The sequence below is a fragment of the Anguilla rostrata genome, chromosome 11, assembly GCF_018555375.3.
Source record: "Anguilla rostrata isolate EN2019 chromosome 11, ASM1855537v3, whole genome shotgun sequence".
NCBI lineage: Eukaryota > Metazoa > Chordata > Actinopteri > Anguilliformes > Anguillidae > Anguilla > Anguilla rostrata.
In genome coordinates this window covers 20,718,090-20,734,174 of record NC_057943.1, presented here as the reverse complement: position 1 = coordinate 20,734,174, position 16,085 = coordinate 20,718,090, and the positions used below count along the sequence as shown (strand labels likewise).

Sequence of the window (16,085 nt, the reverse complement as noted above, 5' to 3'; positions counted from 1 at the left end):
AAAAGGTCTGCACTTCACCCCCCATGCTCTCTGTGAAATTTTTTGTGATGCTCTGCCTTACCTTACCTGCCCCAACAATGGGAATGGGCAGTTAGAGGCTACATCATATTAGACACAAGAAACATTATTCATCTATGTGGTCACAGCTGTTTGTTTTTGGTTTCTATATGCACTTTAGCCACTCATGAAGGATATGTATGTGTTGTTGTTGCAAATGGAAGCACTTTTTTGTCCTCATTTGGCCATATGGTGTTGAGTTCAATGGGGAAATTATGAGGCTTGGATAAATGATTATAAATGATGTATTCCTGGCTGATTTTTTAAAAGCACAGCCTTAATCATAATGCATAAGTGCTGCTGTCTGATACTCTATTATTGCATCTCAGGTACTGCTGAGTGCATTGAGGCTGCACCTGGTGGAACCATGCGTGTACTGCCCAGAGCTGAGGTCCAATACAGGATTGCCCTGTTGTGTCAAAGAGTTCTTGAGCAAGACACCTAACCCCAAATTGCTCCCAATGAGCTGGTTGGTACCTCTCATGGCTGTCTTGATCACCGTTGGTGTGTGTGTGTGTGTGTGTGTGTGTGTGATTGAGTGAATAAGAGGCATTCATTGTGAAGCACATTGTACAATTGTTGCCAGAAAATCCGCTGTACAAATGCAGTCAATTTACCATTTACTTGTTGAAACAATGAACATATCAGAAGACAACTGTGATAACATGATTGAACTGCTTGTATTTATGATCCTGCAGACCAATGTCAGTCTTACCTCTTCTCCAAGAGCTTTCATTGAAGAAGTCTCTACAGTCACCTCTGTCGAGCTGGCATCTTGTGGTGCCAGCACATTCAGTGGGTGTTTCCTGCTCACACAGAGCTGGGGCAGATCTCTCCAAGGTGCTGCAGCTCAGGTGAAAGGCATGCTGTCCAAGGTGCTGCAGATAGTCTGCTTCTTTACAAAACATTGGGAGGCCAAGGCTGCCTTGCGCCGAGTCATGAATGCAAATGAACTGTGCCCACTCTGAGAGATCTCAGCTCCCAGGGGCAACTCGAGATGCCTCTTTCCAGTTGTGGTATTTTTACACGTAACTGTGATTGCTCAGAAGTCTTTTATTTTGGTCATGCAGATTGAAGGGAACAGACTGAGGGTGCAGATGCACATTTCTGATGATCCCTGACTGTGATCCAGTCAATAAAATTGTTTGAACAAAGCTTTTATACTAAGTTATAATTAGCTTTTAGAAGCAAACATTTATAAATTCAACTATCGTATGGTTTAATCGAAATACAGACATAATGTAGACAATTTTGTGATATAGATTGCAGTCAGGCAACTGTGCATAAAACCAAGTACACCTGCAATGCTGAGGTCCTGGATGGTTGTCACACTTTTTATTGTACCTCTACATTGCATTTTTCAGCCTTACTGTATTCTGCAAACTTCTGGTTCTCATTAAAAGAATGTGTCGCAACCACTGTTAAATATGTGTTTTTGTGCAGCCTGACTTAATTCAAAATACTACTTTAGATTTTGAAATGGGTGGGGAGAAGTGGATCTTATGTGATGATGTGTGCCCCATGCTATATTTGATTGTATCAATTAGCAGACAATAGTACAACATTTATAGTCATAAAATCACAAAAACATGTATAGACATGTCCATCAGAACACATATATAACAACATAAGTCTGGCACTGTATAACATTTCTACATTTAAGACTGAATGCATAGAGAGGAAAGTAGAATGTCAGTCATGATGGCTTGTGCATTGACTATAACCTGACAGAGATCTTCTAGAGCAATTAGCTTCCTGTTTCCCTGACGTGCACTGTAGGTGACTATGGGAATAGAGGACCAGTATGGAAAAGCAATCATTTTTTTGTAAATTATGCTGAGACATGGGGAATTTCAGGTAATTTGAGTATAAGAGAAAGATAGCACACTTGTGCAATCAATTTATAACCTCAATCATGTTTTGAAGATTATACCAGGCCAAAGCTATTTATTAACTACTTTCATACTATTGAATATATCTCTAAAACAAACCTTGCTAAACATAAAAAGATAGTGGGTAGAACTAAACACCAAAATTCATTAACAAACGCCTTTATCTTTCCTACATTGTGTATTGAAACATGGTTTAAACACTGTAATAATGAAGGAAACAGACTAAAAGACAAGAAGAGCAATGTGTTGCACCCTGGGGAGTGGACTGCTCCTCAACTATGTGTTATGATCGAGTGTAAGCATAGGTTTCATTTCAACTATGGGGTTAGGGTTAGGGTTAGGGATTAGGGTTAACTGCTGGACCATCCAGTCTCCCACAGTGAAATGTCGAGTCTCACAAGCATACTAGCTATTCTAGCGATGAATTCACATGGAAATATTGGGGATGACATGCCTCCCTGTCTCCCACCAAAACTACATGCATGTAATAATGAGTGAGGATAGAATGTGATTAAAATATTTATTATTTTTATTATTATTTTTTAAATTATTATTATTATATTATTTATAGCAGGTGACTGTGTTATTAATTTGTTGTAATCAGCCTGCTTTAACTGATATACTCAACTGTCTGTTGTGCAATAACAACGAAACAACGAAAGCCAGCGGCTCTCCATGACCAGGAGCGAGGACAACTGGCTTAGACATGCTTTTATTAGGATTAAAACTTCCACCTATGTTCACATTCCATTCCATCCCATATTAGATCAACTAATTGTTTTTATAAATGTCTCAATTACAAACTCAGTTTTACAATTAGCCACTTGGCTGTGCCATTGGAGTCACTTTGGGGACCCCTGGAGGACAATCATTGTAATAAAAGTTCAAATCCCTGTAGGTTACATGATGAAGACCATCTGGTGGCCCTAGTTACTAGCAGTGCAGCAGTTCCCTGTTATTGTAACCAGCTAATGTGATAGTAGCAGCAACAGGAGCAGCACAAAAACAAAAATAACCATCATCATTACAATGCTACAAATGATTTAGAACATCGTAATGTATAATATTTGAGGATGCTGCACTGAAGCTTTCATTATGTATTAACAATGGGACAGAAAATACGAACTTCTCAAACTTTGATTTCAAGCGCCATCTTCTGGTCATTGTAATGGTGCCATGTATAAATCATCAGAAAAGCTCTGGTCTGGAGGTTTCCACTGTCACCACTGACACTACTACAATACATAATATCTGTAAGTTCTAGAACCACAGCTACATTACTATGCCAAAGTACTTCGACAGCATAAACAAGCAAATAGTAATACAAATGTTTATTTGATCTTTTTATTATTTGTAATGCTTTATGTGAAGGAAGTAAGGATGTAAGATTGCTCTGTCCTTGTAATTGTTGAATATTTCATGTTTAATTGGCTCCATAAAATGAGACAAAAGCTTCAGCATGCAATATAATATAGATGCTAAGTGTCTTAATGAGATGAGAAATGTTTTTTTTCTGTCTTTATCATGCCGGCTAATCTTCCGCCTAACAGGATATGAGAAGTCACTTGAGATCTTGTGATGATCAGCACTACACTGCTTTTGTAATTGAGCATTTGGATGCACAGGCCACATCCTTCATTTTCAATCCTCCAGAAATTATTAGCTGCTAAAGCTTTCTGATTCCCTGGCTTTGTCATGGAGTAACAAGGTGCTGGGTTCTGTGTTTGGTGTATTTTTGTGTTCCTAACAATCAGCATGGCATTTTGTGTTTGTGTAGTCTTTGTGAACTCTGAATGAGGCAAAGAGCTTGGAGCAGGGGTGAATTTGGTTGGTTCCCTTGCTTGATCCCTGGATATGTTTTCACTACAGTAAACATACTGTATCTAGAGTAAACATATCATTTAGCTAATCAATTCTGGACCACCCCAGGTGAACTCCATCCCGATTCAGGGTTGACACAGTTTTAAAATCTGCCCTACTACAATGGCAATTTTGCCCATGATAGATATCTATGGATCCCGTGGCAACCACCTTTCTGTTTTTTTTTTTTCTAATCAAAATTACCCATGGTGACACTGATACCCTGGTTACCAACTGCACCCCCTGGGCCCCCTTTTTACTGTACACATCTCACTGTGCATTAGGAGGTGATTTTCCCACTTTTTACATGTGACCCTGTCTCAAACAAAGAAATACAGCAAGCCGCTCCACCCTGAGGGATGTCTGCACATTCTGTGCTTCTTCCTGAAGGTTATTCACTCAGCTTTCGTGGTGGAGGCTCATGACACAGGGCAAATGCATGTACTCAGCCACAAAAAACAGGAACTGTCCCATATGTCTGTCCCATTCTGCTAAAAACAAAACAGACAAACATAAAAACATGTTCACAGAGGGTGCTGGCTGGCCCCCCTGATTTTTTTTGGCTCCCAGGACATCATGGGGACTAGGAAGGATAATATTCAAAGATATTACCCATTTATTTTATGCTATTTTATAGCACTGGGAATAAGAAAAGAAAAACACGACCAAAAAACTGTCTCAAATAAAAACACTAATAAATCCTAAATATTTATGTTCAGGTTTTATATTTATAAGGTGTGTTTCTTTGTGCCATTTGAAGAGATGAAAAATGGATACTCCGTTAGGATGAACAAGCTGAAGTTGTAAATGGAGGAGCTCCAGCAAATTGCTAAACAGGTTTGCCTGAAGCATTTAATAGCACAAATGGAAATGTGGTCTGATTTGACTGATCACTCTTGGTCTGTAGCAGATGTTAATGGCTGTGATGAGGCTCAAAATGGAAACTGGTCGTGACAGTGCTATTAACTGGAGTGGCTGAAAGAACATTGCTACATTAAGAATGTATTTGCAGAGATTCCCAGTACAGATCAAGAAAGGGATGGATTACAAAATTGTACCAGACAAGAAGAGAAAACCACAATAGATATTGGTGATGTCATAATAATGCAAAGATAACCCATTTCAGGGGTGGGATTAGATACTGTGTTCAGGAGAACTTCACAATAATTTATTTACAATTTATTCCTCTTGTTGGATAAGGAAATTTATGAATGCCAGGTGCCCAAAAGCCCACCCCCCCCCATCCCCCACCCCACCCCACCCTACAAAGAATAACACTATTGAAAGCTATCAGTTTGAGTTAAAGCTTTTAACTGAATGGGTGTGTGAAAGAGCTAGGGCTCAAATAGTAACTTTTACTATAGTAACACTCACAAGGAGCTTTGAGATTTTTTATTTTTAGAAAACAAATATAAAATGTAAATTCACATGAAAGAAGAATGCTTTTTTGGCATACAGGTGATCATCAGGTGTCATCAGCCTGCAGCCAGGAACTGTACTGGTTTGTAGAGTTTAAATATTTGAAATAATGATTTGACCCAGGTGTGGTGTGAATATGGCAGCCAGGCCGCAGGGACTCAAACAGGGAAGACCGAGTTTATTCAGAGTGCTGCAGAAACCCTGCAATGGGATTGAAGCTGGTGAAGGGTTATGAGAAAGAAATATTACATACAGAAGCAGAGCCCCTACAGATGGGATGGAGTTAATGCTGGACTTTAAAATAAGTACTTACAAATGTAATTTATAACTTAAAACTGAGTTTGCATAGCACCTTTTGCCAAATAAATACCTTACACACATATTAAATCTGTGGATTCAAAATACATGTATTGTATACCTAGAAATCTTGAGATATTAACACTGGAAGTTGCAATTTAGACGAATGTCCACAGGATATATAATGTAATAGACCCAAATGTAATAGATGTTCTACATATATATTTTATGTTGAATATTTTCAATGAGAATTTTTGTTTTAAAATGTAAGATGAATAAATTAGATTATTATATATTTTTAATGTTTCATATTGCTAAATGTCTCTTTATCATAAATATTTGGATATAAATCAATCATTTAACATTTGTACTGTATTATGCATGGAATTGATATTGCCCTGTTTTGGTAGAGGTGTTTGGGCTTTGTAGTTTTTTCTATTCATACATGAAATGAACCACTTTTTCCCTCTCTTTCGCTCTCAATATGTTTCATTCAAATGACTCCCCTCTCCAGCTTGCCTGATTTATTATAGAATACCCTTTAAAAGCATTTCTTTCAGTTCTCCGGCAAGTTCCCACCTCGCCCTTGGTTTGAAGAAGCGTGATAAATCTTTTACAGGCATGCAGAATGAGAACACTTCACTTCTGATTACATCACAAGAACTCCTGTCCTGCTCCTTAAAAGCTTTCCTTTTTTCTAGCATTGGGCCTGACATTCTGCTAAAAATATACAGGTAGTATTTTTGGAATTTGTGTTTTTTATTTATTTTGTAGCACAATACAAAATAAATAAAAAACACAAATTCCAAAAATTGATTTTTTTGCAATAAATCAAATATATTATCCACCACTCATACTACTACTACTACTACTAATAATAATAATAATCACTATCACCTGCTCATACTTCTATTCATTCATTAAATCTAAGTCTGAATATGACTGTTTGAGCCTACAGTATATGAACAATAAAAATCTATTGACTGTCAACGCTTAATCATGTTATTATTGCTATCCATGTGCAAATGCACTGCCTATCTAGAAGGAAATTCTATTGCTGTCTTATTTCATTTTTATATTACCCAAAGATGGAAACATTTACCGTATTTATAATGCATGCATTTATTGTTTATACACACATGCGCTTGAGTACAGAGACGTGTTTGTAAATAGCTTTTTTTGTGCAACCACATATTGTTTATCACACAAAATGGTCCATTTGGGAATATGGTCAGAAAAGAAGGGCATCTGGAGTCTGGTGAAAATGCTCTTGTACGCCGGGTCCTTTAACACCTCCCAAGCTTGAGAATGGCTGGCTGTGCCTTTAGTGTGTATGTCTCCCCTGAACCCTGAAGGCTCCTCAGCCTTCATGGCTGCTAATGCAAGCTGACAGGTGAGTCACTGCACTGAGTCCTGGGCTTAGACTTACATTTTAGAGACTTCCCACATGGCAAAGTGGAATAAAAGCAGAGCCTACAATGTCCATTACAAAAAAAGGCTTCATGCAGTCTCTCCCTAATGAGCTATTTCAGACGCACTGATAATGACCAGGAGAAATTGGCATCCATTGACAAAAAGTTTTTTTTGGTCGTTTTTTGAATTGAATCTGAATTGTTCTGATAATGGGGCATTTTATTGCATCCATGGATACAGCTCGATTAAGGTAGGTAGTCGTTTGTGCAGAGCAGAGTTGTGTGAATGTGAAAGGAATAAAGGCCCCCTCTATCACTAGCTTTTTTACAAAGAGTACAGGCAAGCAAACAGTCAGGAAGTCAAACAAACTGCTGAAATCGCTGGCTCACTTTGACTCTCTAAAAAAATACACTTCTATAGCCTACAGTAAATTGTCCAGGGTTATAAACTCAAGCAGTGTTTATTAAACTCTAACAAATGACTTTTAGTCGCACTTTAGTCCAGAGTGGGTCCAAATGTTGAATGAACACTAGACATTTTACTGTGTATTCTTACTAGAGCTTGCGTCTTATTGTAATTGTGTATTTTACGTTCAAATAAATAACTTATTGTGTGTACATTTGCTTACAGTATTTGGCTGCATTGAACGGTTGGCTAACTTATGTCAGGCTATTGTTCTAATGATATAAATGGCAAAAATGTTAAATTCAGAACCGTAAAATAGCCTGCAGAAAATAAGTTGAAACCTGAATTAACTCATCTTCTAGTATTGTAATTAATGTTTTATTCTATTATATTTTCGAGTGTAAACGCTTAGCTAGCGACCTGTTGCCGATCAAGGCAAGTGAAACTTGTTAGGTTAGGTGTTTTCATCCATTGGCTACTTTCATCTTAAATGTTTATTCCTGCGTAGGCCTACATCTATTTACTCAATATTCTACGTGTATGAAGTTCTCCGTTGGGGGGCGCGAGACAGAAGAGACCGTTTGCTGTGAATGGGAAGGTTTCCCTCCGTCACATGGTTCAGCTGAGCCGAGCAACCAAGCACAGATGGGGCAAGCTTGAAACCAAGAGGCAAATCTCTCGGTCTTACATCTGGCACCAACGAAAATAGATCAACCGCTACTGCGTGCCTTGAACAAGGAGGCGTAGGAGGGGATGCGGGGCGAGGGAGGTGACAACAACAGAATAGTAGCATCCTACGTTAATGTGCTTTGTATCACTAACCAGAACATATTTATGAACTTAGCTACTATCGATAATGATTATGATTGTGTTGCCAACTGAGTCTAAGAGAAGACAAAACGAATTTGATATGAACGAGATGCTGTGCGACATCGCTCTTCATAAACCTTTGAGAAGCTGAGTGAGTATGAGGTCTTGGCAGAATATCGAGGAGCAAGTCTTTCTTTTCTGGACTTGCCCTGTTTTGATTCTTTCAGAAAGTTTTATTTTTAGATACTATACAGTCATCACGTTAATACATTTGCATTTAATTGTACTTGTATATTATTCGTTGTACCTGCACTAACAATATGTGGAAACGTCTAGATTCTATAGAACCTTGTGAAATCATCTTGTTTCACCAACTGTCCTACATTGCATAAATCCAGCTATATAATAGTTTCATTTTAGATACACGTGTTGAACGGCGGCATGACAAATTATCCTCAACTACCTTTGAGGAATCTTTATATCTCGTAAAGTGGTAGCCTATAATTTCTAACGGGTTGTAATACTCAAGAAGGAAGCAAATTTCAGAATGTGCAATAACACAGATTTAAAAAGCCCGACAAAACTCACTAGCTGACCTCATCTGCTGTCAACGCCTGATTAATGACAAGCCGTGATAAAAAGCGCTCCGCGCAAATCTCTACTTTGGTTTGATTTTTGACAATTATAATAAAAAAGCAAACCAAAAAATCGCGAAAATAATATTGATGATTTCATAAAAACAGCGTGCTTGTTGCTTGTAGGCGCAGCTACAGAATGGTTTTGCAATGTAGTGCTGCTGACAGTAGAGAGAGATAGAAGTCTTGTGTTTTAAAAATGGCATTCTGTTTTTACTCGCCTTTTGCATTGGTTATCCTACTTTCCGTGTCGATTTTCTTTCCAGCAAAACAACTTATAGGCCTATACTTTTAAAATGTATACACTGAATCGATTAACGTCTACAGCATTGGTGAATTAAGTATTTTGTGATAAATTAGAAGAACAATACTGTATGTAGGTTACAACGTTGTATGTATACAGGAGATGTATTGTGTTAGTTATTGCACCGTCGTTGCATAGCATAGTCGCTCATGGTGTGAAATGCAGTTAGTGTAATGTAACTGAAGTTGAGTACTATGAATGAGTTCTGAGCACGCATACGTGTGTGATTGTGTCTTGTGTATGCGCATAAGTGCATGTGTTCTGGGAACATATCATTTGGAGAATATATAGATGAATTAAATCAATGGTTGCATTTGGAGCTCTGTTTCGCTCTGCAGGAATGTCTTTGTGGTTGAGTAGTTGATACAGGCCATTGCAGCATTCACTTCATTACTTCTATTGTGTCGATTTTTGAATCCGATCCCTGCTGTCATTGTCTAGGGAGGTCATTTTCAGCAGTCTTTGTGGATTTGCATTATAAACTCAATGGCATGTAGACACATGCGTGCACGCACACACACGCACACATGTATATGCGCACATGCAAATACACACTACAGACACACACAAACCTTCACACATACACACACTCACACAACAGAACTAATGTTGAACAGCTATCTCCATAACAAAAAAAGCAGAGTAATATGTCCTGGTAAAATTGATCAACAACCTTGTTCTAACAGGACATGCTTTCAGTTTGTGTCTGACAGGCCTCATGGGCGTAACAGCGTACTGCATTCTGCATCCATTTTTAAAAGAGCTTTTAAATCCTAGTGACATCGTAGGACATTGCTGGGATGTGGCATCCTAGTAAAATAAAGGTTAATAGTCTTCAGGATTAAGTTTATAGTACATAGACTCCTTATTTATTAACGTGAACCATGCACTTGACTGTGGATGGCAGAAAGGCATGCTGTTGCATTTCAAGCTCTTGCATGGCATAGCAGCACAACCAGGCAGTTTTATTTTCTTTTTTATTTTTTTATTATTTTCTGTCAAATTCTTGTTTGAACTATACTGAGAGAGAAACCCTGCAAAATGCACCCCTCCATTGAACAAATGCCTGTAATCAAAGCATTACGTAGTGTGGCCAGAAGTCATACCGGTGAGTCTGTAAAATTCAGGTACTTCACAGCCGGAATCAACCAATAAAATTAGGCCTGTGCATCTTTGACTTTTTAAATGTATTTTTTATTTTTTAGACCTTTTTTAACCAGGAAAGTCCCTTGAGATTAATAAGGTCTTTTTCAAGGAATACCTGGCCAAGACAGCACACCATTACAAAGCTGCAATACACAGACTAGACATACAGTACAATTGTAGACCCAGCTTAGGAAAAGCAAGTACACTCTTCAGTTACACAGTCACTTGGGACAAGAGAGTGTTGTCTCACTTTCTCCAATATGGATTGGAATGCTAAATCCATGCTGGGGCTTTTGGGCACAAGATGCAATGACTGTAAAATTAGCTTCAATAATTAATGCCTGCGCTGGACAGTTGAGGTGGCCAATGAAGGGTCTGGAAAGCAGGGCGCACCAGGAGGGTGTGGGGAGACACTGATGGATGAGGGTCTGTATCCCATCTCCCCACCGGGACCGCAGACACACTGTGGGAAAAATGGCCACTCCCACATCACTTAACGGCCTAGGGAGAAAGATATCCTTTGAGAAGGAGGAGCAGGAGGGGAATGAGAAGGAAATGGGAATCTTGAGTGTGGTCCCTCGGTGGCACAGAGCAACGCTAAAATGCCAGGCTGTATGGAACACCTCAAAGTCTTGGATCATAATGTTTATTTCCACGCAAAAATGAGTAATTTATCATAAGATGGTGTATCACACTTTCATTATATCATGTTCTGGTCATTGTTCTGGTATATTATTATGGTTGCCAAATACTGAGGTCCAGTAGTATTTTTCTCAGAGCCCCAGAGCTCTTGTTATTGAACACTGAATCGATCAATTACAGCAATCAATTATACAATTAATTCCCACACTAGGTTTCTTAGGTCTGAATTGGTAGCTGATATGAAGACATAAATGAGCCACTTGTAGCTCTATTATAAGGGCAAGAGTGAATACCGCTGCCATTTTCATATATTGAGTACTCCGGAGTATTTCACTAAATGATGAAAGATGATTTTGGCGAGCGGATCTGTTCCACTGTACAAGATGTTTTTCTCAGGCACAGATGGCTTCATGTAATTTCTCTCCATTATAATTGGTATATGTGCAATTTACAAAAGGCTGCTAAACATAATCTATACTCACTTTCCCCCTCTAAGTTCAATTTCTTGATGCTCAGCTCTTTAATAAAATAGACCAGGCTGACTCACCTTTTAAAAACACATTGCAGACTTTGCTAAGTTATGTTCAGCTTTCAAAAAGTTTGATTGAAATGCATTTTAATCAAATCCTATCTTAAATACTACCTATATACTTACAAGTCACTAGTAATATACAATGCCATGGGCATGTTGAGTTTGGATAGGATCGATAAATGTTAAGAGAGTTGATTTTGTGGTATCATTTCCAGATGTAATAAACCACCAGCTTTGTGAAGCCTTTTTGTAACGGTGAAAGGCTACAGTTTGCATGTATGCTGCAGAGGTATGATCATTCAGCTGTGTTCCATGTTTATCTGCCACACCAAATGAAGGACATTGACTCATGAACTCCTGAACTGACAAACAGATGCAAGTGTAATAAGTGTATAGATAGTACAGTGACTGGCTCTAAAGTATACCTGCAAGTATTGTATTGGCCAGTCTCCCATTATGCAAAAAGCTGTTCAAAAGGCACCACTTTATTTCTTATTTCAGTGTTGATGCCAGATGAGAATTTTGGATAGATTCTATTGCAATAGCAAATTCAATGCAGGTTTAATACAGCTCTACCTTATCAGCGTAGTTGAGGGGTTTTTATAGATGAGCTCATGCCAGTTATCCAAACATGGTTAATCGTTGACCTTTATCTGGAAAATAAAAACTAGCTACAGTAACTGAGTTACAGTTTATGAATGGTTAGAGGGGCTGCTGTGTGGCTCATCCTGCTAAGGTATTACTCTAACGTGTGGATGGGTCTGGTTCACAGCCATAGCCGTAGCATCAGCCTGGGAGGGATTCTTCCAGCTGAGATTACCACTTCTCATTGCTCACCAGTAACTTCATCTGGTTATTCAAGCTGGGCATGAAGCGTCTTCTTCTAAATCATGCCATCAGATGAACTCGATGTGAAATAAAACCCCAGCTTGATGTTGTGTTTTAGAGAAGAGAATGCACTTGTCTGCACTACCCAAAATTGCTTTGCTTTCCTGGGCATTGAGGGAGTCTGGTGTCTCCTGAAAGTGAGCGTGGATGGCCGTGGTGATAGCGGTAGCGATGTAATTGCAGGTTCACTCTGTCTCCTGGGGTCCCTGGGGTCCCTGGGGTCCCTGGGCCCCTCAGATGGCCCTGGAGAGCACAACAGAGACGTAGCAACTCAACCTGCGGAGGGGTGGACTGATCCCTAACCGTTGAGCAAGGCCAAAGTTTGTTGTTACCCCAGCAGACGGCAAAAACTTTCTGGAGAGTGTCAAACAGAGTGGATCAGAATGTTGCCAGGTTAGGAGCTGCCCTCCTCCTTCCTCTATCCATCCAAGCTTCTCATGGCAGGTCACAATGGAATGAGGGATGGGGACCTTGGCTCTCTGATGAAGTCATGATGGAGATCAACAGAACGGGCCGTCAAGAAAGTGCTGTGAAGAGTGGGGGTAGAGGGGGTGCAGATAGCATATTGATTGGACTGTAAGTGAATCTTCACTTTAGTAATGCTTCATAATGACAGCTTGTCTCTGGAGTGGAGCTGCTTGATTAAGCCTATAGGGGAGCAGAGGACCATACCGGGCAGTGGGGTTATGGTATCTGGTTGGCAAGGTTGACACAATTATTGGCAGAAAGATTGAGGAAGTATGAATTATGCATTGTGTGCCATTTTGTCTCTGTCTTCATTTTTGTCATAATGTCTGATGGAAATGTACAGAAGTCTGTGGTGCAGATGCTTTGCTGTAATGCTGCTGCTAGAGGGTGGAGACTCTGTGTGTTTACAGCCAGGACTGGCAGGCTGTGGTTTCTGTGCTGCTGTCAATTCACCTATGATCTCGAAAAAGGCAAGGTTATTTTTAGAGAACAAAAGTGGATTCTGAGGTGTAAAACATGAACATTGGAAATGGGAGCATCTCTTATGCTCAGATAAGGTCTTGTTTTTGAGACTTTTGCCAAAAGGGCGTGGGGGTGGAAGCATGAAACTTGCAGAATTTCATGTGTTTTTCAAAATCTCAATGTACATTTTTCTCATTCTTAGCTCTTAGAGGATAACACCAGTAATTTTCATTTTTTGGTATTACCAACATATATCCTATGAAAATACTAAAACTGAAAATCTACTTTTGTACAGTTTCCTACCCAATTTAGCATTCAGCGAGGAAATATATTCACTCCATTTGTGCACAAGTCATTAAATTCAACTCAGAAAGACGTATTTTCATTTTCAGAAAATGCTGCCTATTCTCATACAAAAATATGGTCGGTGTAATTTTTAACACATTTACTTTAAAACGTTGCAAATGGTTAATTTAAATGGGGACTAAATTCTGTATTTCTGTGCCGTGCCAAACTACTTTCCACATATCGAAAAAGGAATTGTTTTCACTTTAGAAAGTTGTTTCAGTAAAAAATATAAAGGCCAGGTTCTTGGTAATAGTGAATTATGTTGACCAAAACAGTATTATGCCTCTGACTTTTTTGGACAAAAATGGAGTTATATGACTTTCTGTATATCAGCATTGGCTAGATGGACAATAATTGTTTGTAGGCTAAATTCATTGTTGGACAGAAACATTATCAGTTTTGGTCTTTTCATAGGCTATGCTGATCATACTGACAAACTGAAAATATCCTTTAAATTGAATAATTGAATATACTCGCATGCACCCGGTTATGAAGTCTAGACCATATGGTCTCGTGACATGAAGCAAATAGACACACACAAATAGTTATTAGAGTAATAATAAACTATTTGGTGTTAACATTAGAAAGAGTCCCATACTGACACACACACACACACACACACACACACACACGCATGCACACACGGACACACACACACACACACACACACACACACAGTGTTGGGCTTTTCAAATGAGGGATTACTGGGGAAACACAGACAGTTACACTGATGAAAGAGAGTGCATGCAAGTGGAGAAGAGAGGGAGAGTCAGGGTAGCCATGTTGGTCAGATGAATCTGGGGAATCAAGCTGCTTCAATCCTGAATAATGTTTTAAATAATTAACTTTAAAGGAGAAGGTTTATTTAGCCATACTTATTTAGCTTTATTTATGCAGCCATATTTAAAAATACTCCTTGCTGTATATTTTAGATACATTTCAATAGCTTAAATGGGAAACAATTTGTATGTTTGCCTATGGGCTATATTGTGAAGTGTTGCAATATTCTGATAATACTGTACATTTATTTTCGTATTTCGATGGTGTATTCTATTTCCATAAAGGTTGATGTTGCCTACACCTGTCTATATTGCATTTGTTTTAAATATATTTTGCTTGCCAAAGTATTTTGTCATTAGCTTATGATGAAGGATGAAATCTGGATGTATGTGGTTTTATTTGGTTTCTTGAGAGGCCACCAAAAAATATTACGCACAAATCTGTTGAAGCAGGAGATCGCTGCTTGTTTATTTTTCAGCCTGTAAAATATTTATCGCTGCCACTGATATGTTGACAGGTCTGTATACCTGCCTGATTATGGTTTTACTGGATAAAAATGTGTACCGTGAGCCACTTCGGGGTCCATCTACTGTTTTATATGGGATTGGCCAGCAAAGGCATGCATTTCATCCATTTTGTTTCATAAATAAATGCTATTTTTATGATACATTTTAAAGTTTGGTTAGTAGATTTACATATCTGAACTTGCCAAAACACACACATTCATTTATTTGTAAGCTAAATAAGTACAAATATTGATTAAATCAAGGTACTGCTACTACAGATCAGTTTACTGTAGTAATAGGTACAGTAGTGCTTTAAGGACCTCCACAAGCTGTTTTCATCACCAGTGAAAAAAGCTCCTGAAAAATGCTTTTTGTGTGTCTGCGGGAAGGACATCCTTGAAATGAAAACCACATATTGTAAACATTGTCCATTTTCATTAGATGACTTGGGAGACCTTGAGGAAGGCCTTGCAGTTAAGAAGCAGAGGCCTGCTGCTTTGTTTGGTACAGTATCTGTACCGTTGTGTCTCTATGGACCATGTTTCCAGGGAGGGAGGGAGAGAGAGAGAGAGAGAGGAGAGAGATTTTAATTCATTCACCTGGGATTATGTACTGCAATTTTTTCATGCTTTCAGAACTTAACCTCTCCTACACTGGATGTTGTGCAGTGTTAAACCCTGTATAAAAACACATTATCAGTTCATCTCTTTGGTGCTATCATAGTAGGAGGTTGAGAAGGAACATCAAAAAGTATGAGCATATTTAACAGTGTTGGTCAGGAGCCATGTCCACAGCAGTCATCAGGGTGAACTGTCAGGGTGTGTTACTCAGTTACCACCTAAAAGACACTTGACCATAAATTCAGGGCTAAACTCTTCTGGGATAATGACCTCTCAGAAGAATAGTGGCACTTAAATCAAATGTTCCTGAAAAAAACTTGCAGAATGCGACTGTTGGGGTGAAGCATTATCCCACATTTCTGTAAATGACCCAAAGCTCTGAAAGAAAAGGGCATAGCTCATCACAACTCATCTACTCCACACAGGATCCTCTGTACCAGCCCTGTCACTTTATGACAATAGAGTTCTGTGACGGAGCTGACCTTGGTTATATGTATTTCAAATACTTTTCACCACTTAGACTTTCACTTTTGAAAACAGTCATGTAGATCCCAGAGAGTTTTCCACAAAGAATGTGACTAGCCAAAACATACAGCAATGA

At 38.8% G+C, this 16,085-nt stretch overlaps 1 protein-coding gene across 2 annotated transcripts in view; it reads left to right on the top strand.

Moving 5' to 3' along the window:
- The window catches only part of LOC135234248 (uncharacterized), an 86,113-nt gene that overhangs the window by 34,574 nt on the left and 35,454 nt on the right, over nt 1–16,085 (top strand). The window contains exon 1 of one of the 2 annotated variants that reach the window (XM_064298665.1): nt 7,987–8,304. The exons of the other annotated variant lie outside the window; for it this stretch is intronic. The gene's annotated coding sequence lies outside the window, so the exon portion shown is untranslated. Of the gene's footprint in view, nt 1–7,986; nt 8,305–16,085 lie in introns of those variants that run through there. 2 annotated transcript variants of the gene reach the window in all.